Here is a 27434-nt window from a genome sequence, read left to right on the forward strand (position 1 = left end):
TATAAGTAAGGCTAAGATTTAGTCACAGGTATTTTTAGTAAAAGACATGGACATTTCACTGGCAATAAACAACAGTTTATGGCCTGTGACCTGTCTATGACTTTTACTATAAATATCCCTGACTAAAACTAAGCACTTTTGGGGCCTGGGACACTGCTGCTCTGGGAAACCCTGGGGGCTGACAGCTGGCTCCTGATTTGGCAGTGGGAGCTGACTGCCCCCCTCCCTGCCTGCTGCTCCAAGGCCCTTGGGGACTGCTGCTCTGACAGCCTCCAGGGTGGCCCCTGGGATTGCTGCTGCTCCACCGGCCCCTGCAGCCAGCAATACTAGCCGGGCAGCTCTGGTGCCAGCTGCACAGGGGGCCACCTCAGCAGCTGTCCAAGCAGCCGGCCAAGGGGCCCGCCTCAGTGACCAGCCCCAGGGCAAGCTGCTTAGGTGGCCCTGAAGTCAGCTGCACTGGCAGCTGCAGAAGTCACAGAGGTTCCGGAAAGTCACAGAATCTATGACTTCCATGACAGATTCACAGCCTTATGTATAAGTGATTTTTAATACCATTACTGCTGCTACTTCAGGAAAATGGCCACTTTTGCTATCACTTGTAGGACAGATGCATGTGGGAGCTCCATTGCATTCTGTCTCACACAAAACACAACCCTCTGATGACACCTTTTAAGCTAAAAATCAATCCAATATGCCTCAAATGTCTGTCTCAAGCTGATTTCTCCCCATCAGTGTAAATACCATAGATTCACAAAAGCAGCAAAGAGTCCTGTGGCACTTTATAGACCAACAGACGTTTTGGAGCATGAGCTTTCATGGGTGAATACCCACTTCGTTGGATGCATGTAGACGACGAAGTGCATCCAACGAAGGGGGTATTCACCCACGAAAGCTCATGCTCCAATACTTCTGTTAGTCTATAAGGTGCTACAGGACTCTTTTGCTGCTTTTACAGATCCAGACTAACACGGCTACCTCTCTGATAAATGGTATCAAGTTTATCTGACAAAATCAATTTTCCATGGAGTCATGGTGATTGTCATTATATTTTCATTCTTTAATTATGTATCAATTCAATCTCATATCAGCCATTCCATTACTTTGCCTGGGATTGCTGTCAAGTTATGGAGGTATTCTGGGGTGGGTGTCTCTCTCAGTCTCTCCTGTTGAAGTTGTTCCACTTTGTATGAAATATATTCACTGAGCCAGAGAAAGTGACTCTTTAGCCCAGTGGTTGGGGCACTCACCTGGGAGAGAAGATGTCTAGGTTCACAGTCCCTGCTTCTCTCAGGAAGAGTGAGGATTTATACTTGGGTCTCCAACATGCTAGATGACTACTCTAACCACTAGGATATTGAAGGTGCGCCACCATCTCCAGCTGTGTTTTGTTTAAGACTTGATTCAATTGGCATCCTTTGAGCCTTAGAGCACACCTACTGGATCAGGCGCCACAGAAAAGATAGATGGGAGATTGCCTTGTTTGTTAATCCTGCCAGGGTTTTAGCATAAGGTAGGTACCAGGCCTGAACTGGCTGTGCATACACCCACTTGCATTAGCTTAGGTGCCTAGGGAATTTAGGAACCTACAGGGTTAGACGACAGTTGAGCAGGGGTTTTGAGGGTCTAATTTTGTACTTTAGACATCTTAAGTGGTAGTTAAATGCCTAAATCCCTTTGTGGCTATAGCTCCTTGCATCTTTTGTGCCAGATGTAGCATGGAGTGTAGCTAAATATAGAGCCCAGCAGCAAGCACAGTCTGCCCCGGCTTTGCTCAGATCATAATGAAGTGTAACAGCTGTAATCTATGTAACGACTCATTAGTCTACCATGCAGTCAATCTGCAAAGGAGTGTAAGTGTAACCTTTGGGTGGACTAGCATTTACTTTACCATCCCTCTCCTATTGCTTCAATACAATTCCTATAGAAAAGCAAATTAAGACCCAGAATTTAGTCACTGAGGATTTTCAGCAAGGATTGCACAGGGTCAGCTTCCCCACAGTCAAGGACAAGAGGACTAAACTTAATTCTTAAGTACCAACTTTATAAAATTTAATGATAAACATAATAGCTTAATTTCTACTATGAAACAAGGCCACTTCATAATCCACATACATTATCTTCGGAGTTGTACTTAAATATAAACAAACGAAACAAATTAAATTGGAACAGGTTAGTCCCCACAGAAATACAGAGTTTAAAAAGCTTAGGTTGCATTAACCTGAGTCTGAGGGTCTTACACTGCAATAAAACACCCACAGCTGGCCTACATCAGCTGACTCCAGCTGTGGGTCTACAAAATTGTAGTGTAGATGTTCAGGCTCAGGCTGGAACTTTGAGCTCAAGCTGGGGTCCCTGAGCCCATGCAAATTTATAGATCAGCAGCCTGACCGTCTCAAGACCAAGTCAGTTGACATGGGTCAGCTACAGATGTTTTATTGCAGTATAGAAATACCCTCAGAGTCTTTGTTCATCAACTCTATAATGTTTGCTAAGGCAAAAGCACTGTAATATCTTCCCTCCTCTTGCTTGCAAAAATCTCTAGTGGGAACCCCTGCAAACTCTTTCTCCTCCTCCTGCTGGACTGAGGAATCTCTCAAGTAGCTCGTCAGCTAACTGATTAACCAGTCAATAAGTATTAAGTATATACATGAAAAATCCTGTTAAAAGAAAAATACAAAACAGAATAGGAAAATATAGATGACACTTTCTACTTCATCCCATTTATATAAGGAAAGAGTTAGTTGGTGAACCAGACTGGTTAAGGCAATTTGACCAAAACAATTTAGCTACAATTATGTAATGTTCAAAGTACACAATTGAAATGATATAACTTAGTTTTCCCTCCCAATTTCCCCTTTCTATAAACAACATTGCCAGTGCTTCCTTGTTGGAAAGTTAATGATATCAGCAACCCACTGCAAAGTTGAGAGACACCACCCTGCTTTCTGTTCCTGTGTCTGAGCTTCTCCCAACCCATGCAGGTCAAATGTCCTTTTGTAAAGCAGCTGCCCTGACTATTTGCCCTCAATACTGTCTATTAGTCCAGCTACAGGGAGCATATTGAGCATGCCCAAAATTACAACACCCAGTTCCAGAAACTTCTGGGCATGGAATGCTAATTGTGCATTTTCCTAGCAAAAATGACCCAAACACAACTCGTTCCTCCTCCCACCTTTCCTCTCTAGATCTCTTAGAGATATCTCCCTATTAGGCATGTGGGTTACACAAGGACTCAAATGTGGTTCCCTTACACAGGAGAGCCAGGACTGCTCACTGGAAGAATCTGCATCCTGTTGTGTTGAAAGGGATAAGATGGTTATAAAACCCCTTTTCCCTGTTACAACGTTGAACAGTTAAGTGTGGTCTGAGGCTTCATGTCAAGTTATTGGTGGCAGCTTGCACTGTAACAATCACCATTAAAATCTTTTAAACCTTTTATTAAAGATAGAAGGGGGAAAGAAACACAAGTAAAGGGTTTGAAATATAAAGCCTTAAGTAAAGCTTTCATTTTAACAGTTTTCCTTATTCCCTTTCACTATAGCTACACAGACTGTCTTATAGGGGAGCACCCTGGCTTGACAATCTTTTAGATAAGATATTACATTTCCTTATTTGAGAGGGACGGGGACTTTAGGGGAAGGAAAAGTAATTTAACTCCTCTAGAGCTGTTGTTGCTGACGTCTGACTTTGTTTCCTTTTAAGACAATAACCAGGTGGAGGTGGCGGCGTCATCTGAGTATGTCTCTCTGGGCTGGGTCTGATCAGGATGCCTTTCAGGATGGGAATGACAAAGACTTAACAGTGTCTTGGTGGGTTTTGGAATCCCACAATATGACTGGGGTGGCAGTCAAGATGGTAAAGCTTTTTCCAGTCCACCCATGCTGATGTTCCTGTTTAGTGACTCTCAGATAAGGAATGCCTAAGAAGAGATGACAAACCCCCATCTTATTAAAATTAAATCACCAAAACGTGTTTGGATTGGTTTTCAACCATAAATATTTCTCTCATTTCTAGAGTCTTTCAGCTCATTGTCACGTCAACCAATGACTTTACCAGGAACCTTGAAGACCTCTTAGCACAGTACTTGTAACTTAAACAATACTGTTTGTTTGTATCAGTCTTTGTCTCCATTTTTGCTGACTTTCATAAACAATTGTACATAGAGGCTGAGAATGCAGAGATCTCTGCACAACAATCCCATGCTTGTTCTAGAATTCAGCTCTGTGGCAGCTCTCTGAGCCATTATGTGGAAGAGGCATTGGTGGGCAAGTTGGACATGTGTCCAGTGGGTCCATTAACAGTGTGGATACAGTGGACTGAATCCCCACTCTGAGGCCAGGGCAGCTGCTGCTGCTTCCCATACCAAAGTGACATCTGCAGTTCTGATGCACTGACACCTGGGCAGTTGGGGCTGAGATTGTCTTTGGGCGGCCATGTGACTTTTTTCTTAAGGAGGAATGCCTATTTATGCAGGTTTTGCCCCATTGCTCAAGATTTGGCATAGGTAGTGAGTGAGTGAGGCTGGGATTTAGGACAAGGAAGAAATGATGCAAATGCATTCAAGAAAATTTAGTCTCACAAGTTCTTTCTTATTACAGGAAAGGGGAACCAGTTCAGATCAAATAAAAACTGATCTGAATTTTCACCCATTCTTCAAAAAGAACCTGAATTAAACTCTTTGCCCTTCATGGATTCAGCGAGGAAGGAAAGGAACAGCATGTTAAAAGGCTTTTCTTTTTAACTTGGCAGTCTTATTCTGTAGACTAAAAGTATAGATAATGTACTAATGAATGCCCAAACACATGGATATTTATCTTAAACTAACCTCTGAATCTCCTGAAGTTCCCCACCTGAATTTTGTGAGAAAATGTTTCCATTGTTGTTTTTAAAATCTTCACTTTAGTTAAAATGTACCAAATCTGTTCCTCATTTTGTAAGACCAAGTGAACAGCCCATGTTGGTTGGGGTATTTTTGTCTCCTTTTCTCTTTAAAACCTGAAATGTTTTACATAGCTCTGCTTAATCTTCTCTGTGTGCAACGGATCACAAGATTGAAGAAGACTCAGTTCATCTCTGGTGGGTACAGTGAATCACATGCTGGCAGGTTGTGTGTGTGTAGTATGGATGCACTGAGCCTTCTTATCATGTGCTTTTAAATGCTCAACTTCCCTATTCCATCCCTTTCTTCATCTTCAAAGACTGAGGGAATGACTCCCCATTTAAGACCAGTAATGCTGCCAAGCTGTAGCTCTAGCTACTTGTGCAAGCATATTTACTCTATATACAATTCATTTCTATGTTTTAATTTGTTCATTCAATTCTTATCCATGGTTCAAACTTAGTTAAATGCACCAATCCGAAAATCTGCAGGAGAGGTATATTTATCCTTTATTCAAACAGAAGCTCATCAGACATGTCCTCCAAGCTACCTGCTTTAGCTTTTCAAATCTTTGGTTTTCATGTCATATATCATGATTTTAAAATCCATTTTGTTCCTACAAAGCTGTGAAAATCCTTGTTACAAGTACAGCCTCAACTAAGATTCTAATTCTGGTAGAACCATTTCGTAATGAACAAGAAATCAAACAAGTAATTCATTGTTTGTTTAATTATCTGTCACATATTCTAGCAGCCAGGTCTCTCTAGCTTATCTAATTAGATAATTATCTTATCCGTCAGCATTTTTCGTTATTATAATATTGTCAATCTTTCATTCATGATTTAGGCCAAAGGGAATATAGAAACACAAGTGGGAACTCATAGTAGAGGTTTGCCAAAAAATAAGAGCTTACAGTACAGGTTTGGTTCTATAATATATGGATGATATACAAAAAGAAGGGTAACCGGCCCATTAGTACACACATATGAAGCCCTGGGAGAGTCCAGAGGCTACTGAAGCAAGAGCAATGACTATGCTGCAGATTGTTAAAACTTCACTTGTAATAGTGAATTATTCATCTTAAATAAGTATTCTATAGGAATCTGAGGCAGTGATTATATGAAATAAAACTGTACATTTGTTCTCACTGAAATCATTATATTATCCAAAAAGGTTAATGGTTTCCTCAAATCCTCTGATATTCAGAAAGCAATATATTTTAACCTGGATGGATTCAGGGAAAACACTTGATATTATTCAATGTCACATCTTTCAGTCTTTCTCTGGCAGGTACCAATAGATCTGACACCACCCAGTTTTCAAGGTTTTACTTGAGCATCTAAGTTTAGTGGGTGATTGACCTTTTGATATGGTGGCTCCAAGGGTGTGGAATTAGCTTCCTGCACAGCTGCCTCATGTGTTCACCTCTCCAAAATAACATAAAAACCCATCACTTTTTCAGAAGATTTTTCCTGTTTTAAAAATAAAAAATGGGGGGGGGGTACTCATACTGTATCATTTCAAGTGATTTCCCTTGGGGACCCATCCCAATCCCAACCTCCATTTTTGTTCACAGGATTTGGGGAACAAGCAGAAAAAAGTTAATGGTAGTGGTGCATATATAAGAAGCAAACCCATCTTCAGAGTTTTCTAAATATTGCCATGTACTCTTACGATGCTCAGTTCCTTTTGGCATTTAGGGTAATTGTACAGCTCAGGCCCAGTACTCTGAGGTGAAATATACCTACCCTGTGTGATTCAGTGAACTTGATTATTAGAGTATATGGTACTCTGATAGCAAATCATGGTGAGTTGCTGATTACTTTTCATTCATTACTTTGGATGTCCTTGATTTTGTGGCTTTAATCAGACTCTGTTTATTCAAACATACACTATTATCTTGTAATTTAAAATGTTCAGCTCTGTTGGTTAGAGGTTGCTGTAGTGTACAAAGCACTGCTCTTTTGTATTACAGTTTTAAAAAACTTAATTTCACTGCTAATATAAATGGCAATATTTTCTTTCAATTGTTGCTTTGTGGTTTAAAGAATTGTAATGACTCTGGTCACAATCACAGTGGCAATATGCCTTTCTTTTCTTTCTACCACAATGAAATAATAAATTCCAATGGGAGCATGCCAGCATATGACTTCTCCAGTACATACAGAGTATTTTGCATCTTTGTAAAGGAAACTACTCTGCATGAAATCTAGTTAAAAATCCACCACACAAAGACTTTTTCTTTCATGTTCCGCATAACTGTGAATGTTTTATTCATCCAATGTTTTCCCCCTATTTTTAAACACTCTTCTGATGTTGTAAGAATAATTTGCACTTCACCTAAAAAGGTCGTCTTAATACACGTTTTATTATCCCAGCTCACAGTTATAAATATTGGCTCACCTTTTCAAGTCTACAGTTAGGCTCTTAAATTCTTCATATACAGATTCCTAAATAATTAATCTATTGAGAACCCTGAATATGTAGGCACCAGGCTTGAAAAGTTTGGCCAACATTTATGGTTGTATTCAAATAGACGTACAGAGCTATGTCAGTGGGCATTGGCAGTGACACATCTCAAGTTGATATTTTCTGTTTTACAGATGAAGCGAAGCACTAACATGCCTTTGCTTTAACAATGTGTGTTATGTTTGACCATTTCCACTCCAAAACAGTTTTTACTTTGGAAATAATTGATTATCCCATCCCTAGTGAAATGTTACTAAGTAAAAATAAGAACCCCACTGAAGCAAAGCTCCTGCCTCTAAACATACCTGAACCTGTTTGGAGGTGCAGGTTGTCCCCCATTCCTGCCTCAGGGGTTTGATGAAGAACAGATTTTTGTGTATTCTAGGATTTTAGAATCCATAGCAAACTCATAAGTGTGTGTATGTGTGAAATTTTAAAAAGGCCGATCAGTATGATCCAGTTCAGGGGTCTCCTGGATTCTGTTGTATTACAATGGAGGAGCAGATATCTTGTTGCCCTAGAAGAAAATACATAAGGTGACAGGTGAAGTGGGCAAAATAGGGTATCCTGTTTTCAGGAGACACGCTAACACAAGAAAGAGCAGCAGTCCATCTGACCACCTTCCCACAAGAGGGCAACACAGCAGTGGGGGAATTCCTCTCCCTTAGATAGGATAAGAGGACAGGAAGGTGTGTTGGTGATGCCTGATGAGGGACCATAGAATTTAAAGATCATTTGGAACAATCATCACCCACTTGCATATCTATGGCCTGATTTTTCAATCCTGACTCACTCAAAAGACCCATGGACTTTAATAGGAGATTTGAGTGAGAAAAGAATGCATATCTTCTATGACTCATTGTATGGATGGGCAAATTCAGAACTCTAACATCATGGGCTCAGAATTCAAATGTGACCATTTCTAGGGTTGTAATACCTGTAGATGTGATTTAGTTTTATTTTACGATGTATGTATGTACCCCCCAAAACTATATGGTAATTAGTGTATTTACAATGTGCATGAAAAATGTCTGCGCTATACTTATAACATGCAGCACATTTAACTTAAGTGTGCATAAATGATATTCTCAATGAAAATACAAAGGGATCAGAAAATATTTGTCCATTGTAGAGACTTTCCTGAACATAAACCCTGAATATGAACAACCACAAATGGCATGTGTTTCACCCTAAAGAGAATGCAACATTTGCTCCTCTCTACAATGCAGAGCTGTCCAGTGCTGTATAATGGTATGTTTACCTGCGATATATTTTTCATGCGTTAGATGACTGTTTCAGGCAGGGTGCGGTCCCTGGTAAATGAAGGAGACCAAGCTGAAACTAAACCTGTTTGTTTTTCTGTTGTTATCAGCTGTTTTCTTAAATGCCTCCTGTTTAAGAAGATACAATTTCATTTGTCATGCTAGATGTGGGGAATAGGAAGAACTGTAGCCTTTCATCTTTTCTCCTCTTACCCCATTTGCAGAGGTTCATTGCTCACTGAAATTCCCCTCATACATCTTGAGTGTAGGACTTCCTGTTGTATCTAGCTACTGCCAAGGAATTGCACAAGAGATAGAAACTCTGAGTTATTCCTTTGTGCACACAGGTAGAGCTTGGGCACAATCTGAGTCATAAAACAGTACAAAGCAAACAAAACAAAACAAGACCTCAAAGCTATGACTTTATTACCAATTGAGATGACTCAGGAAAAAAATCAGTAACATGAAAGCACTTTCCTTGCACTACAATCATAAGGCTTAGAAGCACTATTTTTATGTAGCTATCGAAAACAACAGATGGCTCATTTTAACTTCCTGCACTAGCATACAACCCATTCCCTTCCCTCCCTCTTGTCTGCACAGTAGTATGCCCAAAGATCAACCAAAGTACATGGAAGATGTTTTGGTGGCATTTGGATAGTTTATGCTTTATAAGGTAAACTATAAACAGGAATTTCTGTTAGCCAGTGAGCTAGCTGAATAACTGGACATTGGTCCCAAATAAAACAATACAAACATAAAAGAACAAAAGGACAATGTGTGGCTCAAGGGATTTAGCAATGGGACACATAGCTTTTGAAATGGGATCAGACCACCCTTAGCTGGTGTAAATTGACCTAGCTCCTTTGAAGGCAATGAAGCTACCCTCTGGAGTGCTGATTTAAATTCAGCTCAAGCTGGTAATGACTGGAACTTGTTACCATATGATCACTGTTAATTGGCTTATGAAGTAGGAAGGTTGTCAGAATGAATGTTTACATCAGAAACTACCAATTCAGTTGGCACAGATTGGTGGCCATATTTTCAGTCTCAGAAGAGTTGCCAAGGACTGAATGGGAATAGTGACTGGATTGCCCTCTCACCCCTACAGGTGGGTGCTCTAGATCAGAACTGGGCACACAGGTTGCAGTCTGGATATGCTTATTTTGTTACTGCCAGTGCTATACCTGTTCTATGGCTCCATATACAATGTCTGTCTCCTAAACTGCCAGTGTGGCACCTTTTTATTAAACAATTTATATTTTGTAAATACTTATGAACATTCATTTGTGATTTTCAAGTGTAAACAAAGAGTTGCTCAATGTCCCATAGTCTAGGATGTTATGGTAATAAAAATTCAAGAGAAACATCTGAGGCAGATGTCAGTACAGTTTGGATCACTTTCTTCTTTTTGTTTTGTTAAACAAAACCAGATACACATCTCGTTTTTAAAATGATCTGACATGGGTGAAGAAACTGAATATGCAGGCAAAGGGAGAGGAGAAACAGGCATTACTTGCATTTTATTTTTTGTAGCTGGAATGGTTGTTCCTGATATTTTCTCTATCTCATTCTCCAGGATCTTGATTAATTTACAGGTCATGGCACTTGGCCCTCTGCTGCCCTTCATCAAGTAGAAATCAAGAATGACATTCGCAGCTCTACTGAAAACAATTAAGAGTTTTTTTACTTTCCCCTCCTGGTGCTTGTCAGTTTTTCCAGATGAGATCTGTGTAATCCAAGCCTGCAGCAAGTTGCATGACGGCAAGCCTTTGTTTATTTTTTTGGTTTTTGCTTTGTTCTCTCTGGGGGCTAAGAAAGGCCAGACATGCATCCAGGTTCCTCCAATCTTTCTGAAAAAAATCTCTTCTGTTCAATTTAGTAAGTACTAGTTAGAAAGGTGGTTTAGTCTTTTAATTGTTTTCTTTATTGCGAATGTGTATTTTGCTGGAAGGATTGTATTTCTGTTTGCTGCAACTTGTATTGTGTTGGGGGGAGGATTCTCTCTAGTCTCTATAAGCTGAAAGACCCTGTAACATTTTTTCATCTTGATATTAGAGATAATTTTTTACTTTTTCTTTCTTTTATTAAAAGCTTTTCTTTTTAAGAACCTGATTGATTTTTCCCTTGTCTAAGACGCAAGGGAAGGGGGTCTGCACTCACCAGGGAATTGGTGGGAGAAAGGAGAGAAGGGGGGAGGAAAAGCCTGATTTCTCTCTGTGTTAGGAATCTGTCTCTCTCTCAGGGAGTGGTGAGGGGGAAAAGAGGAGGTGGGAAGGAGAATTTCCTCTTTGTTTTAGATTCACGGAGCTTGAATCTGTATAGTCTCTCCAGGATAACCCAGGGAGGGGACACCTGGGAGAGGCAACAGTGAGGGAAAGGGTTTACTTTCCTTGTGTTAAGATCCAAGGGAGTTTGGGTATTGGGGTCCCCAGGGAAGAGTTTGGGGAGTCAGAAAGTGACCCAAAACACTATATTTTTGGGTGGTGGCAGCTCTGTCATTTCTAAGCTAGTAATTAAGCTTAGAGGGGTTCATGCAGGTACCCCATCTTTTGGATGCTAAGGTTCAGAGTGGGGATACTACCTTAACAGACCTAAGTAGAGAAATGCTAGAAGCATGCAATGAGTGCTACAGATCTGGGCTTTGGCAGATGAAGGGGTGTGTGTGGGGAGAAATCAACTCCAAAACTGAGGGCCTCTTACGGAAAGTGTCTTGTGGTTCTGATCTAAGGCAGTTTGTTACAGCTCTGGGAGCTTTGAGGCACACTGGCCTACTTTGAAAGCCTCTTCACAAACACAGTTCAGCTAAATTAGTTTAGTTCAGTTTTTTCTCCTAGTGTGGCCATTTGTTTATTAGTTAGTATCTGTATTGCAGTAGCCAGAGGGCCAGGAGAAAATAGACAGGAATTAGGATCTTTATCAAGTGCTGTGACTTTAATAAACATTTAACTATACAAAATGTCTCCTAAAGAGATTCCTCCAAATCAATATTCTTCCCACCAATAACCCAAAGGGAAAGAGGACAGGATTTTGCAGCCTCCTGGAAGGTGAAGCAAGAAGAGGCCTTTACACTAAATACTCCTAGTATTTCCTTATACTGTCTAGAGAGCACAGATTGGTAACTGCCAGTAAATGTTTCCAGTTTAGCTATGAACTTTTGTTTAAAGATAAACAGAATTGTTGACTTTTCTACAATTTTTTTATTTCACTAATAATTTTACTAATAACTGCTATATTTCTACATTATAAAATATTTTTCCTAATATCAAAACATCCAATTTACTTCCTAGATGCTCTCTTAATTATATGAAAGGCTATAGGTTATTACTTTGTCAGTTTTGTATGGATAGGAACTGTTTTGTGAATAATTAAGTTTGCCAATGTAATGACTATATTTATTCACAGACTAAATACATAAGTTATTTTGGATTTTTTAATTATTATTTAAATATTTGTATGTGGAGTATATTCATACTGTATCATATTGGTGAAATACTTTCTCTCCCAACAGTTACTCAGGATGGTGTTACATAGCAAGCAGCTACTCAAGTTAGACATTTTCAGATCAGAAGGTCTGAGTAACTTGCATCCAAGAATTTTAAAAAAGATGTCAAAGGAGCTCTCTGGACACTTAATATTGGTTTTTAATAAATCTTGGAACACTGGGGAAGTTCCAGAGGACTAGAAGAAAGCTTATGTTGTCCCAATATTTAAAAAGAGTAAACAGGATAACCCAGGGGCTGTCTACCTGATATTGATCCCTGGCAAAATAATGGAATGGCTGGTATGAGACTCAGTAAAGAACTAAAGGAGGATAATATAATTAGTATCAATAAACATAAAATCCATTACTGAGTAGGTTTCCAGATGACAAAGATTGGGAAATGGGAAATGATGAGGATGAGTCACTGATACAGACGAATACCGATTGCTTGCTAAATTGGGCTCAGTCAAACCATATGTATTTCAATAAACCCAAATGTGAGGTTATACATCAAGGAACAAAGAATGTTGGCCATTATTTACAAGATGGGAGACTCTTTCTCAGAGTCACTGCTTCACAGAATACAGTTAGGGGGTCATACTGGATAATTAGCTGAACATGAACTCTCAGTGCAGTGCTGTTGCTTAAAGGGGTAATGCAATCCTTGGGTATAAATAGGGGAATATAGAGTAAGAATAGGGTGGTTATATTACCTCTGTATTTGACGTTGGCAACCACCACTAGAATACTGTATCCAGTTTTGGTGTCCACATTTCAAAAAGAATGTTGAAAAAAATGAAGACGTTTCAGAGAAGAGCCCCAGCAATGATTAAGGGATTGGATAACAAGGAGCTCAGTCCATTTATCTGATTAAAGAGAAGGTTAAGGGGTGATTTCATCACAATCTATGTTATGTCTACACTTGGTCTGATAAGAATAAATTCCAGCTCCAGGAGACCTATCTGCGTTGATTCTGAACAAGCTAGCCTGCTAAAAATTGTCTGAACTCAATTCAGCCATCTTTATTCAGTCAAAAAGGAGCTCACGGTCAGGCCCTTAATTAGCATGCTGTCATTGCACTTGTACTGTATTTGCTGTTAAAATAAAACACTCTGTTTACATAGAAGAAACTTCCTTTTCTTTCTTTAAAATGGGTCTCTGAATTAAGAACAAAGCTGCAAATATTGAGGCTTAGTCCTTTTACAAAGTAATAAACTATTCGGATTATGAGTACATTTTGCAGAATTGGCCCCTTAATTTGATTAGAATGTTTGCCATTCTGCCACTGTTCTGAATGGATAGTTTCTAAAGAAGAGACAGCAATTCAGGCTTCATGCCCTTTATATCCTTGGTATCTGAGGGTGCCAGGTTTAGCAGTGCTGTGCACAGTTAGGATCAATTACTTCTGATTTAAAACTGTTGACAGTAGGTGGGCCAAGTTTTATCACCAGTTATATCCTTACAAGCTCTGGTTAGAATGTGATCCCTTTGGACTTGATTCTGCTTTTATTTAAAGCCAGTTTCACCCCTGTGTATCTCATGATTTACAGTGGAGGGAACAGCCTATCTTTTACAAATTCAGTGGGACAGACCTTTCAGTCTAACCATGCTGTGTTTGTCACAAGACTGGAAGAAGGCAGGCAGGAAGGAGACATAGGTGGCTTTAAGTCACACATTTGCAGCCCCCCAGATCCTGAGGACAAACTGCAGTCTGGACTTTTGGCATAATTTAGAGGAGCCTCAGAGCTGCTCTATTTTATGCAAACTACCTGTGGACCCCCAGAGGATGTTCCAATAGCCAGGAATCACCAGAGTGTAGAGACAACCCAGTCACATCCCCATCCATTGGGCACGTCCCCTACTCCTCAAAAGGTAGATATAGGAGCCACTAAGGCAACTCTGTCGCCTGAGGGCTCTTCAGTGCATGGGAATCCACAAGAAACAAGCTAAGGAAGCTGTAGGGCTGGTTTGTCCTGCTTGGGTGGTGCAGAGAGAGCTTATAACATCCTTTTGTTGCACTGCATTAAAAGGGATAATATAGAGACAAAGTAGAGTTAAAATACTTTCCCCTGCCATGGTTCCTCTGGACTGTAATTAAGAGTAATTAGAAATAACCTGTGAACAGGCAGATTACCTCCCTGCAAAAACTGCATCCACAGAATTTGGTCTGGTGTTCACCACTCAAAACATGAATGTAAATATGACTGCCTAGGTTTGGTACAAGTACTAGTATAATCTCCTTATTGTAGTGCTGTTCAGCACTGCTGCCATGGGATCAAAGAAAATAAGCACAAAAGGGGAAGGGAATGGAGATAAATGGAACTGAGAACAAAAATGCTTCTTAATGATATGTTGACTCTCTCCCTCCCTTCTTTCTTGGATAGCCCTCCCACTGTAGGTAAAACAAATGTCACCTGGTGTGTGGCATAAATGACTCAGCAAGGCACACATAGAGCTAAATATATGAATTCTAATTGGATCTAATGTACCTGATGTTAGTTACTTCTTCTGTCCTCACTAAGTAATTAGCTAACACATGTGGGAGGTATGAAGGTTTATGATGCAGGAAGGAAAATGATCAAATAATACTCCAAGTTTAGTCCCTTTTTTCCTTTTTCAGAAAAAGCAACCTATTTTACTCATTTAATTTTATGGGTTATATGTTAACAGTACGTTATATAATGATTAGTTAGGTAGCCAGTAAGGACAATTGCCATCTATAATGTCTTGTTTATGTATCTTTTAAAAAAAATCCCAAACAATGCCCCTGATCCCTCAAAACTCCGCACATTTTCATTCTGCATAACTATCTGTTCTTGCTACTGTTACCTCATCCTGCCACCCCCAATCCCCCTGTTTGCTATACCCCCTTGTTGGGTAAAGTTATTCTTGTATGTAAGCATTTGTAGGATCAGAGACTTCAGCTGTAAGCTCATCGAGGTAGGGTTAGTCTGTTGTTATTTGTACAGACATATAATAGGTATATAGTAATGTGCATATTTCTTTGTGTGTGTGTGTGTGTGTGTGTGTGTGTGTGTGTGTGTGTGTGTGTGTATGTAAATGGACAGCATAGTGGAGAATGGAGTGGGAATCAGGACATATTATTAGGTATAACCATGGCCATAAATGCTCTGGCCATAAAAGCTGGTTAGGATGCTGCACCCTTTAAGGAGGGGTAGCAGCATGTGTGGTGCCATGGAACTCTGAGAAGCCTTATAAATGCCTCTGGTGCTCCCTTGGCTCCCAAGGGCTAAGTGCTATTAACTACTTTGATAGTCAACATGTACATACCACAGGACAGCTGCATATAAGCTTTGAAAAGTTTGTGTTCAGTTATTCCTCATAATAGCCTGAGTTATAGGAACAACAAAGCTGTTTCTTGGAGGCAGCGCTGATTCACATTCTAGATCTTGTTAAAAATGCAATCAGTACTCACTGCCCCCTCCTCACATGTGCAGTACAGGTCTGCTGGTGCAGGATTAGTGAACATGGTCCCTCTCCTTCCCTATCTGGATGTTCCCCTTTTGGAACCACTAATACAGGTCACCTCCTGCGCCATGCAGACAGCTCAACTATGCCTGTGCCCCCTAGAGTGGTGTGGTGTGGTGTGCTGTGCTGTGCTGAGGGAGAGTTCTATATACCCGTAGCATGCTCTAGCGACTGTACCCTTGCAGGGCCAGCCATAATTCGTCCCTGAAAGTCTCTTCCAGGAAGTGACTGAAAAGAATCTATTGAATAGAGCAGCAGTTGGCAATCTTTCAGAAGCAGTGCGCCGAGTCTTCATTTATTCACTCTAATTTAAGGTTTCACGTGCCATTAATCCATTTTAACATTTTTAGAAGGTCTCTTTCTATAAGTCTATAATATATAACTAAACTAATGTTGTATGTAAAGTAAATAAGGTTTTTACAATGTTTAGGAAGCTTTATTTAATTTTAAATTAAAATGCAGAGCCCCCCTGACCAGTGGCCAGGACCCAGACAGTGTGAGCGCCAGTGAAAATCAGCTCTCGTGCCACGTTTGGCACATGTGCCATAGGTTGCCTACCCCTGGAATAGAGCATTCAAAGGCAAGTAAGTAATGTGCAGTTCACATTGTCTAAGGATGAAACATCAGCAGGGCACTAAGATTTGGTCAGGTTCATTAGCCTGTAGTTATAGAAAAACATTAATCAGAACTAAGAGATGGCATGGATTATGTACTTTGTGCTCTCCTGTGCTGTTCTATAAGCTGAACTGTGTACTGCAGCCATTTCAAGGAAACAACTTTGTTCTTTCTTTTTAAAAATAATAATAGTTGTTAATGTAAATGAATTTAGTGTTGTGAAGGGTTCCAGAATAAAAGTTCTGGAAACTCCACTCCTCTAACTATATACAGCACCACAGTGCAAACTTCCCCTATTGCTATAACAATATGTCTCAACCTTGCCTTGGAGAAGCCAACCTCAAAGGGTGAGTGGGTGTCTGTCTCTCTGCTGAGATTTCCAACAGGGCTGCCAATTAGTGCCAATTGTGATGATGGTTTTGGTGATGTGCAGTTATTCTCCAGGAACTGGACAGTAATCCTTCAGCCTTTTATAGAGAAACGACATTTCTGACATTAAAACAAATATACTTCACTAGGAAAATAGCCCCAAAGTTCCCAGACCCTTAGCTCTGAACGAAGCTTTGGATTTGATCTTTACTTTATATTTAAACTCCTTCCCCCATGTCAGGCTTTTAAAACGTGCACTACATAGTAAACAATAATATAGAAATCTATTTGGCTTTTTGTAATCGCAGTAGCAATTATATTGCAAAAACCAGGGCAGAGCAAGAACAGGAAACATAAATTATTAGTGTCTTGCTGCAAATATGAATAGTGGCTTCATTGTGAAGAATTATCATACATATTACCTAAATCATTTGCAGAGTATTTCAAAATCACTTGTACCAGCAGCATCTGACTCTCCATGCATAATAAGTTCCCCTATGATAAAATAAATGGATTTTCCAAGATGCTATTGAAAGAGGTTTATGTATTTCAAAGGCTGTAAGCATACTGTTTGAGTTATCGCTGAAATTATGGTGTGTAAGTGATGAATATTTCTATTGAAAATGAATGACTCTAGGTCAATGCATTTTTCCCTCCCATCAAAACTCATTGTAGGTGTTGGGAAATGTAACAAGGGATGGAATGGGAATATTCAGAGAAAGTAATGAAGATTCAGAGGCTCTTTGCTTGGCATCATTAGCAAATTCTTAGTTATAATACCAAGTATAAGGAAAGCAGAATGTCTCATGTCTTTAGCCTTCAATGCACACTAATCTGAATGAGGTGGTGGAAGGCAGAGGAGTTGACAGCCAAGAGGACATGTAGAAGTCATCCTAAGTCATTGGCAGCAGTTTCTAGTGGAGGGGAGATTTAGGGGATCAGAAGGAGGCAGCTGCAGCTGAGCTACGCTGAACTGTTACTAGCTGTAAATGGCCCTGATGTCTCCCTTGCAGTGTCAGGCCTATTAGCACAATTAAGGCTTCAGGGCTGGGAGTTATGCTCCCACATGCTAGATAAATTCTTCATTATCTTGGAACAGCATGTTATAAACAAACACCTTGCAAAAGGTGTAAAACAGGGAACCAATAAGGCTCAACTGTGGCAACTGAAAGTACTTAACATTCCTCAAAATATGTTCTTGTAAAAACTAAATATCCATGCCATATTTTTGGGACTGGTTTTTTTTGTTTGTTTGTTTTAATTTTCTCCAGAAGTCTCATACATAAATTACTATCTGAAAATACAATGTGTTTTTCTTCATGGGTTGTTTACAGAGAGTTATCCTGATAAATAGTCAGCTCCTTGATAGTTAGGTCTAATCCAAAAGACTCAGCTCTTGTCATTCTGCATATTTCTTCCACACAGAGGTGCTCCTGTTTGTGTCAACCTGCATGCAACCAGGGGCATTTGTTGTAGGAGGGAAGAATTTGGAAGAAGGACAAGGAAGTCAGTCCTTAGAGTAGCTAAGAATGTTAATATGCCTCTGGAACATCTCTGTAAGTAGTTTAGTTTAATAAAAATGGAGTCTTCCCATGTTGTTACCATACATACAGTATATGAAACACTAGTTATTCACATCAGATGTTCTCACTAGTTTTTAGGCTTCTAAGGAAAGTTATGGAATCTCTGTCACTGGAGGTTTTTAAGAACAGATTAGACAAATATCTGTGGGGGAGGGTATAAGTATATGTGATCCTGCCTTAGCATGGGAGGGTTGATTACATGGCCTTGTAAGATCCCTCTCAGCCCTACATTCCTATGATTCTATGATATAAAGTGACTTCAACTTCAGAAGTTGGTTGACCATTCAAGTTTTTTATTCAGTTAGTCGAGAGTTGGTGGCATCTAAAAAAGACAGAGAGGTATCCACACAGCATGTGTCTTCTAGGATAGCCATTTTGTGGAAGAAGAGATAGAGAGCCACCTTTAGTGAAGGCTTTAGGTATTTGCTGGATTCCAGATTTTTTTTTTTCAGATTTCAAAGCATTTTTATGCAGTTTTTTGGGCAGACTCTCCTGAAACAAATGTTATACAGTGAGCTCTGTCTCACTCCCTTAAAACAAAATCTGCCTGCCAGCCAAGCATCAATTCTTTCTCCAGTTCTATTCAACATCTACATGCAGCCACTATGTGAACTGGTCAGACAAATATGGACTCAAGTGCCAACAACCTAAGGATGACAAAGTTCTACGTATCCTTCACCACTCGTAACCATCCCACTACCACCAAGATGACCCAGTGCTTGTACAATATCGGCTTATGGATGAAGAACAGCCAGTTGAAGTTAAACCCAAACAAGACACAGGGGTTGCTGGTTGGCAGAGGAAAGTACTATGAAGAGTTCGTAGCCATGGTTCACTTCCCTTTGGTTGAAGGTACATGCCCAGAATCCATCAGTTCAGACTTTAGTTCAGGAGTGTCCCTGAGTTCCTCATTGACTGACTTCTCACATATCTGCATCTCCAAGTAATACTTTCTTAGGAAACCACATCCTTTCTTGATGGATAATGACCTGGCCTCAGTTATTCATGCTTTCATCATCTCCCATCTGGAAAACAGCAATCAATATACCAATGTATTGAGAATGAAGCCTTCAGCACACAGGAAATTCCAACAAGTACAGAACACTACACCCATTCTCAATAACACCGGCCACCACAAACACATCAGATGTGTTCTGCATCATCTATGCTAGCTTCTATAGAATTTTGAATTAATTTAAAGGTCTTAGTCCTTATCTTCAGGCTGCTCTATGGCCTGGGCCCAAGATATCTAAAAGACCTCCTAAAACTCCAGGATAAAGATTGTGGTCACCAACTCCAATCATCTGGAGCAGTAGAACTTTCTACCATGTTACACGTGTGAGTAGAGGAGAAGGGAATACAAACATGGCTGTAGTTTGGGATGGGCATCAGGGAGGGCATTGTCCCCCCCCCCCCCAGACTGCAAACGTGTGGCCTGGTTGAAGCCGCCCTCTTCTTCCCCCCCTCCCCCATATAGAACTCAAACTACGCTTATGAGTACAGATGTCATGTTAAGCATTTATGTTGAAGATATTTAATATTCAGTAAATACATATTTTAAAAATAAATCTTTGAAGACATTCACCACTGTCTGTTGTGCATTTAGACCCTGATCTAAAGTCTGAAGACAATTAGTTCTCAGCAAATAGAAACTTCATCTTTTATTCTTAGGGCCTTTCCTGATATATTTGTCACTGTGATCACCCTGGGAATTAATTTGACCCTTTTCTAACACCAGATAGTACACTGTATAATGTAATTGTCACTTTCAGAGTCTTTAATGGTTTTCATACTTGATATATAAATCAGTTGCTACAAAAAGACCCCGGGAAGGCTTTAGAGAGTATTGCAACAGTATCTTGTATTAAAAGCAGTGGAATAGAAATCAGCATTAAAGTGTATGGTATGAGTAAAGCAAAGAACATATGGAGAGTTATTAGTGTATTCTTTTCTAAACATCATTGTTTCATTTCCACATTCTGAGATAACGTGACATTTACATAAACTGGGGTGTTAGGAATATGCAATTTAAACCTCCCACCTTTACTATTGCTGAGAATCTGAAAAGAAGCCATTTATGAGCAATTTGTGAGCTCTCTTCATAGGTCATCTGCACTTTTACGACTCTCCCCCAGGGCTACCTGGGAATAATGTTAAGAAAAGTCATACAGCAACATTTCAGAAATATACTAAGTTGCAGGGGCTGATGTACATTTAAAAATGGCTCTGAGAAATTGTTCCTAAACCAAACACAACTTTTTCAGGTTTATGTAACCTTTTAGAACATGCTTCCTCCAGGCTCAGTTTCATTTTGGAGACTATCAGAATGAGCTTTATAGAACAGTGAAGGAACCATTTAAATTATATTTTAAAAAGCTCATTTAACTCAATATTGGACTTTCTTCATGCCCAGAAATCAAAGAAATATGGTATTAATAGATTCTAGGACTGGAAGGGGCCTTGAGAGGTCATCAAGTCCAGTCCCCTGCCCTCATGGCAGGACCAAATACTGTCTAGACCATCTCTGATAGACATTTATCTAACCTACTCTTAAATATCTCCAGAGATGGAGATTCCACAACCTCCCTAGGCAATTTATTCCAATGTTTAACCACTCTGACAGTTAGGAACTTTTTCCTAATGTCCAACCTAAACCTCCCTTGCTGCAGTTTAAGCCCATTGCTTCTTGCTCTATCCTTAGAGGCTAAGATGAACAAGTTTTCTCCCTCCTCCTGATGACACCCTTTTAGATACCTGAAAACGGCTATCACGTCCCCTCTCAGTCTTCTCTTTTCCAAACTAAACAAACCCAATTCTTTCAGACTTCCTTCATAGGTCATGTTCTCTAGACCTTTAATCATTCTTGTTGCTCTTCTCTGGACCCTCTCCAATTTCTCCACATCTTTCTTGAAAAGCAGTGCCCAGAACTGGACACAATACTCCAGCTGAGGCCTAACCAGTGCAGAGTAGAGCGGAAGAATGACTTCTCGTGTCTTGCTTACAACACACCTGTTAATGCATCCCAGAATCATGTTTGCTTTTTTTGCAACAGTATCACACTGTTGACTCATATTAAGCTTGTGGTCTACTATGACCCCTAAATCCCTTTCTTCTGTACTCCTTCCTAGACAGTCTCTTCCCATTCTGTATGTGTGAAACTAATTGTTCCTTCCTAAGTGGAGCACTTTGCATTTGTCTTTATTAAACTTCATCCTGTTTACCTCAGACCATTTCTTCAATTTGTCCAGATCATATTGAATTATGACCTGATCCTCCAAAGCAGTTGCAATCCCTCCCAGTTTTGTATCATCTGCAAATTTAATAAGTGGACTTTCTATGCCAATATCTAAGTCGTTGATGAAGATATTGAACAGAGCCAGTCCCAAAACAGACCCCTGCGGAACCCCACTTGTTATACCTTTTCAGCAAGATTGGAAACCGTTAATAACTACTCTCTGAGTATGGTTATCCAGCCAGTTAGGCACCCACCTTATAGTAGCCCCATCTAAGTTGTATTTGCCTAGTTTATTGATAAGAATATCATGCGAGACCATATCAAATGCCTTACTAAAGTCTAGGTATACCACATCCACAACTTCTCCCTTAACCATAAGACTCGTTACCCTATCAAAATATCAGATTGGTTTAACATGATTTTTTCTTTACAAATCCATGCTGGCTATTCCCTATCACTTTACCACCTTCCAAGTGTTTATTTGCAGATGATTTCCTTAATTACTTGCTCCATTATCTTTCCTGGCACAGAAGTTAAACTAACTGGTCTGTAGTTTCCTGGGTTGTTTTTATTTCCCTTTTTATAGATGGGCACTATATTTGCCCTTTTCTGGTCTTCTGGAATCTCTCCTGTCTCCCATGATTTTCCAAAGATAATAGCTAGAGGCTCAGATACCTCCTCTATTAGCTCCTTGAGTATTCTAGGATGCATTTCATCAGGCCCGGTGACTTGCAGGTATCTAACTTTTCTAAGTGATTTTAACGTATTCTTTTTTAATTTTATCTTCTAAACCTACCCCCTTCCCATTAGCATTCACTCTGCTAGGCATTCCTTCAGACATCTCGATGAAGACTGAAACAAAGAAGTCATTAAGCATCTCTGCCATTTCCAAGTGTCCTGTTACTGTTTCTCCCTCCTCACTGAGCAGTGGGCCTACACTGTCCTTGGTCTTCCTCTTGCTTCTAATGTATTCCTTTCTTTGGTTACAATTGCATGTAGAGTAGTTAATTTCTTTGGGTTATCCAATTTTTAACAGCTTATGTCTACATGCAGATATTTTTTTTCATTTTGACATGTGTACACACAATTCCACAAAAGACATTTATAACAAAGACACTGTATACATTTTGCTGCATCAACAGCAATGGAACGTAAAAACTGAAATTGCCGTTTGTCTTTTTTCTTTATCCTAGTATTGTCTGAGAGGGGACAGAGCAACAGTTTATATAGCTCACTGAAATCTCTCTTTGGTTAATGTCAGAGAAGATGGTGATGTACAACAAAACCCTATGTCACGGTCAGGTTGTGGACAGCTAGACCTGGTAGCCAAAGCCAGAGTCCACAGTCACAAAACAGGAGTCAAAGGTCAGGATACCAGAAGATCAGAATCAGGAGAGAAAATGGAGATCAGAACCACAAGTTGGGAACCAAAGTCAGGACAGGACAGGACACCAACTGGAGGTCAGGAATCACAGGTCAGGTGTCGATTCAAGCTAGGCTGGGATGCCAGGAAATTCTGGAGTCGGAGCCAGAGCTGAGTTGTTTGAACAGCTTCCTGTTCCTGCTGATGGCATAAGTAGGGCCAGTGGGCCAAATAGCTGCTTTGGAGTTCCACCAGTTGGAGCTCAGGGATGGAGCTTGATACTGGGGCTAGGCTTCATGGGTCCCAGGTAAGCCATTGTCAGAATGCTGCTAGGTAGAGGCTTGGAGTGTGGTCGCTCTCATGAACCCTTGGGTGTGAGACCTATTGGTCATGATACAATGTTTCTAGGAAATGTCAAGATCATCCTCATGAGGAATTAACCTAACAACCTCCCTCCATCCCATGTCCTCAGTTATAGACAAATAGGAAGGCAGACACTCATGAAAATATTCCCTTTAAAATGCCTAAATGAATATTAAATCAAAATCAACTGGGGCTTGAAATGAAGTAGGTATATGAATGCCAGACAGCCTACTTGTCAGAATAGTCTCATAAGGCTTTAAGCTTTTACTAGGCAACTTCACACAGACATTTTCATTTGAAAGTCATCTTACTCATTGTGTACAGTCTTGAAAAGAAATCTCTAAAGCCAGTGGTTCTCCAAGTAGAGGCTTTATGTTTTTCTCAGCTGGGAAGCTAGCTATGTCTGAACAAAGAGATAGATATGTTAACACTTAGTCAGATGCATGCATGAAGGGTGGATCATATTGTATGTTTGCAGAAAAGAAAAAGGGTTTGACAAAACAGGTGAAATAGCCCCGTATAAATTAAGAAAGGTTGTTAATATAGTGTCTGGGCAAAACAACACCCTGCAGCAATTTTAGCTCCAAGTTTGTGATGCATTTTTAGTGGGTAAAAAGCATCTTTTAATTGCAATTACTCTAAGTGAAATGTACATATATGGCTGAAAGGGGAAAATGTGCTCTGGATGCAAATCCGCAAGATGTCAAAGCAGAGGCTGCTTTTAGTATGATATTAATTATACCTGTAAGCTCATGCAGTCTCCCTTTAATAAAGTATTCATATGAGTGATGCTAGTAGGCATTTCCTGGTTAGTGTCCATAGTGTGACATTAGCGCTCAGAATAGACCACTTAATTAAAAAAGAAGTGGGCAAAATAGGAGCCTGTTATATTACAAGACCTTACACTCATTCTAGGGTGTCTTCTCATTATGGCTGAGCAGTGCACAAGTCAGTATGAGTTTTTCTTCCCCTGGAGGGACAGGCCTCAAATCTACTAAATTAAATTTTAATAACATTCTACAGCTCTGATACACATTTTGCTGATAATGACTGGGAACAGAATGGGATAATCTTCTTTCCAAAGTCCAAAATCTTGTATGTATTTAAAATTTGTATTAATGCGGTGCCCAGCTACTCCAGTCAGGAGTAGTACCCAATTCTACTAGGTACTACTGCACAGGGAGGGATAGCTCAGTGGTTTGAGCATTGGCCTGTTAAACCCAGGCTTGTGAGTTCAATCTGTGAGGGGGCCATTTAGAGATTTGGGGCAAAAATTTGTCTGGGGATTGGTCCTGCTTTGAACAGGGGGTTGGACTAGATGACCTCCTGAAGTCCCTTCCAACTCTGATATTCTATGAAGTGCATGTGAAGAAATGGTCCTTTGACCAGAAGAGCTTTTAATCTAAGATGACCATCTACCCAGCCGTTTATTCCTAATTTCATTATTTTGCCTTTGGATATGCATGTTCCTCAAGTCAGAGCTACAGTTTCTTTTGTGAGGTTGTAGTTGTACCACAAAGGGCAGAAGTTGTACAAAAGTTAGAGCCATTGTACATTTGTCCCTTAAATAAATGTCAGTGCACATATATTGGGCTCACATGTACCATAAGATAATGTTCCTTACAAGTGTTTTACCTTTATGCTGGATTAATTCCAGGTGATGTTTAGCACTGATATGCATCAATTTTTCCTAAACAAATTGAGAGTTATTAATTGAATTTATTCACTAGTTCTGCTTGTCTTTTCATTCTGTGTTTGTTCATCTCCTAAAGCATATTGGGGTCTGGCCCAAGAGAAGGGCTCCTAGGCACTATGGTAATACAGTACAAGTAATAATAATAATATTTCTGATATTTAAAATTTACCAGGATAGCTGAATTTCATCTGCTTTGCTCCTTTGGTAATTATACCTGACAAAAGTGAGTGTTACAAACTACCATCAGGATGAGTACGTGGAGAATTCTGATTTGGCAGCATTTTGCACCCACTTGGCTCAGTTGGAAGGCCCCAGTCCTTCGAACATTTACACCCATTCTATATTTTAAGCACAGGAGAATTCCCATTGTCCTCAGCTGGCTTACTCGTATGCTTAAAGCTGTTCTCCAGTTTCCCATTCAGGAAACCCATTTTCCATAGCAAGACCCTCTCTAGTACCTTCTCCCATCTATCCAAGAACTAGCCAGGATTCCCTTCGTAATTAATAATTTGAGAGGCAGGGTGGACACTTAGATTGAGAACTCTTGATTTAAAGTTAAGTATTTGGAGCACCAAGCCTTAACTGAATACACAAGGTGTAAGAGAGTGGAGAATCAGACCCAGAATTCTGTATGAACGTTAAGTGCTACAGAAATTGGTCCACAAGTAACTGAATTCCTTTGACAGGCATTTTTTATCATCAGGTGCTGATTTAAGTGACTTCATTACACATCTAAACTGAAAATAGTAGTTTATCAAAATGGTGGATTGGCATCTTTAATTACTGCTTAATGATTGATCTATAAATAGCCAAGATAGATAAATAAGGAAATGTTTTGCAACAATTCTAATCTAACGCTACAAAATATATGTAGAATGGCGAATGTGGGAGGGAGACCATTGAGTGACCATGACAGACTGAAACTTGGCATACAAAGTCTCAACATAGGAGTAATATACTTTAAGGTTTCATAGGATTCCACAATGACCTAAGGACTTAAATGCTGTTTTTTTTTATTGTCTGAACAACACAAATGCCTATAATGTTTCAGAAATCTCAGTAAACCCAATTTGTAATGGTGCGTAATTATTTGACGTTTTCTTTGTCAAAATATCAAAAGGAACTAATTCTACATTAATGAACAAGCAACCTGCAAGATATTCTGTTTGCAAATTAGATTTGGTTAAAGTTCAAAGAAAAGTTTGTAGAAGATCGAAGAATGCATCTAAACCACTGAAAAATCAGTTTAGCTAGTGCTGCCTAAAATATCTGAAGCATTTCTGTTATAAAAACAGTTTGAAGTGAGAATCTGCATATGAGTAGCAGAGCCATATTGCCTCCTGCTAAAGGCAGTGACTCAGTGGCATGATCTAGCTCTTAGGCTGTGTCTTCACTGCCAAGAGCGTTCTGTATATATGGGTTATAACTAGAATACATTCATGATTTCATTGTAAAATTCTAATGGAGACAAAGCTATGTAGCTTTCATTGCAGTGTATCCAGGTGAGGTCAACCATGGGTGGAGGGACCTCACCTAACTACCTTATGATAAAAACTGGCTATGGCTTGTCTCCACTAAGATTTGATGCCAAGATAACTGACACACATTATTATTATTTGTATTACTGTAATGCCTAGGCATCCCAGTCACAAACTAGGACCCCGCAATGCTATGCACTATCCAAGCACAGAATAAAAGACAATCCCTGCCCCAAAGAGTTTATAATCTAAGTATAAGACAAGAGACAACAGACGGATACAGACAGACAGATGAGAGGTACAAGGAAACAATGAGACTATATTAGTCAGTGTGATAGGCAGAGGTCTCTGCATGCCAGTTGCCTACCTAGGCCTCACTGCTGTCAATTTTTTTGTAGACAGGATGGAAAAGGAGAGTTTTAAGGAGTATTTGAAGGAGCATACCGAGGTGACTTTGTTTACAGGTCGCTCCTCCCAAGCAGAGGGGGAAGACTGGGAGAAAACACAAAGGTGCATGTTTGAAAACTTAAGTGGATGGTGGATTCTAGTGTTACAGTCCAGTCAGTGGTGGGAGCTGACATTTCAATAGTGAATGAAAGATAACTGGTAGGATGTGGAAAGTGAAGATCATAAGTTTATGTCGGATGCAAAGAGAAGAGTGACATGGTCAAAGCGATGGGCTAGGAAACTATCTTTCAGCAGCATTCTCAATGGATATGAGTGGATTGCATACGTCAAGGCCAGAGAGAATGTTGGAATAATCGCGAAATGAGATTATGAGAACTTGGACAAGAGTTTTAGTGGTACAGATGGATAGGAAAATCAGTATGTTACAGATGTTACATGGAAAGAATTTGACATAGACTGTATGTGAGGATCTAGACCAAGGATCGGCAACCTTTGGCACACAGCCTGTCAGGGTAATCCCCCTAGTGGGCCAGGCCAGTTTGTTTACTTGCCATGTCCGCAGGTTCGGCCAATCACGGCTCCCAATGGCCGCGGATCGCTGCTCCAGGCCAATGGGGGCTGCAGGGAGAGGCGTGGACTGAGAGATGTGCTGGCCACCACTTCCTACAGCCCCCATTGGCCTGGAACGGCAAACTACGGGCAGTGGGAGCTGCGATCGGCCAAACTTGAGGACGCAGCAGG

The sequence above is a fragment of the Gopherus flavomarginatus genome, chromosome 4 (genome assembly GCF_025201925.1).
Source record: "Gopherus flavomarginatus isolate rGopFla2 chromosome 4, rGopFla2.mat.asm, whole genome shotgun sequence".
Lineage (NCBI taxonomy): Eukaryota > Metazoa > Chordata > Testudines > Testudinidae > Gopherus > Gopherus flavomarginatus.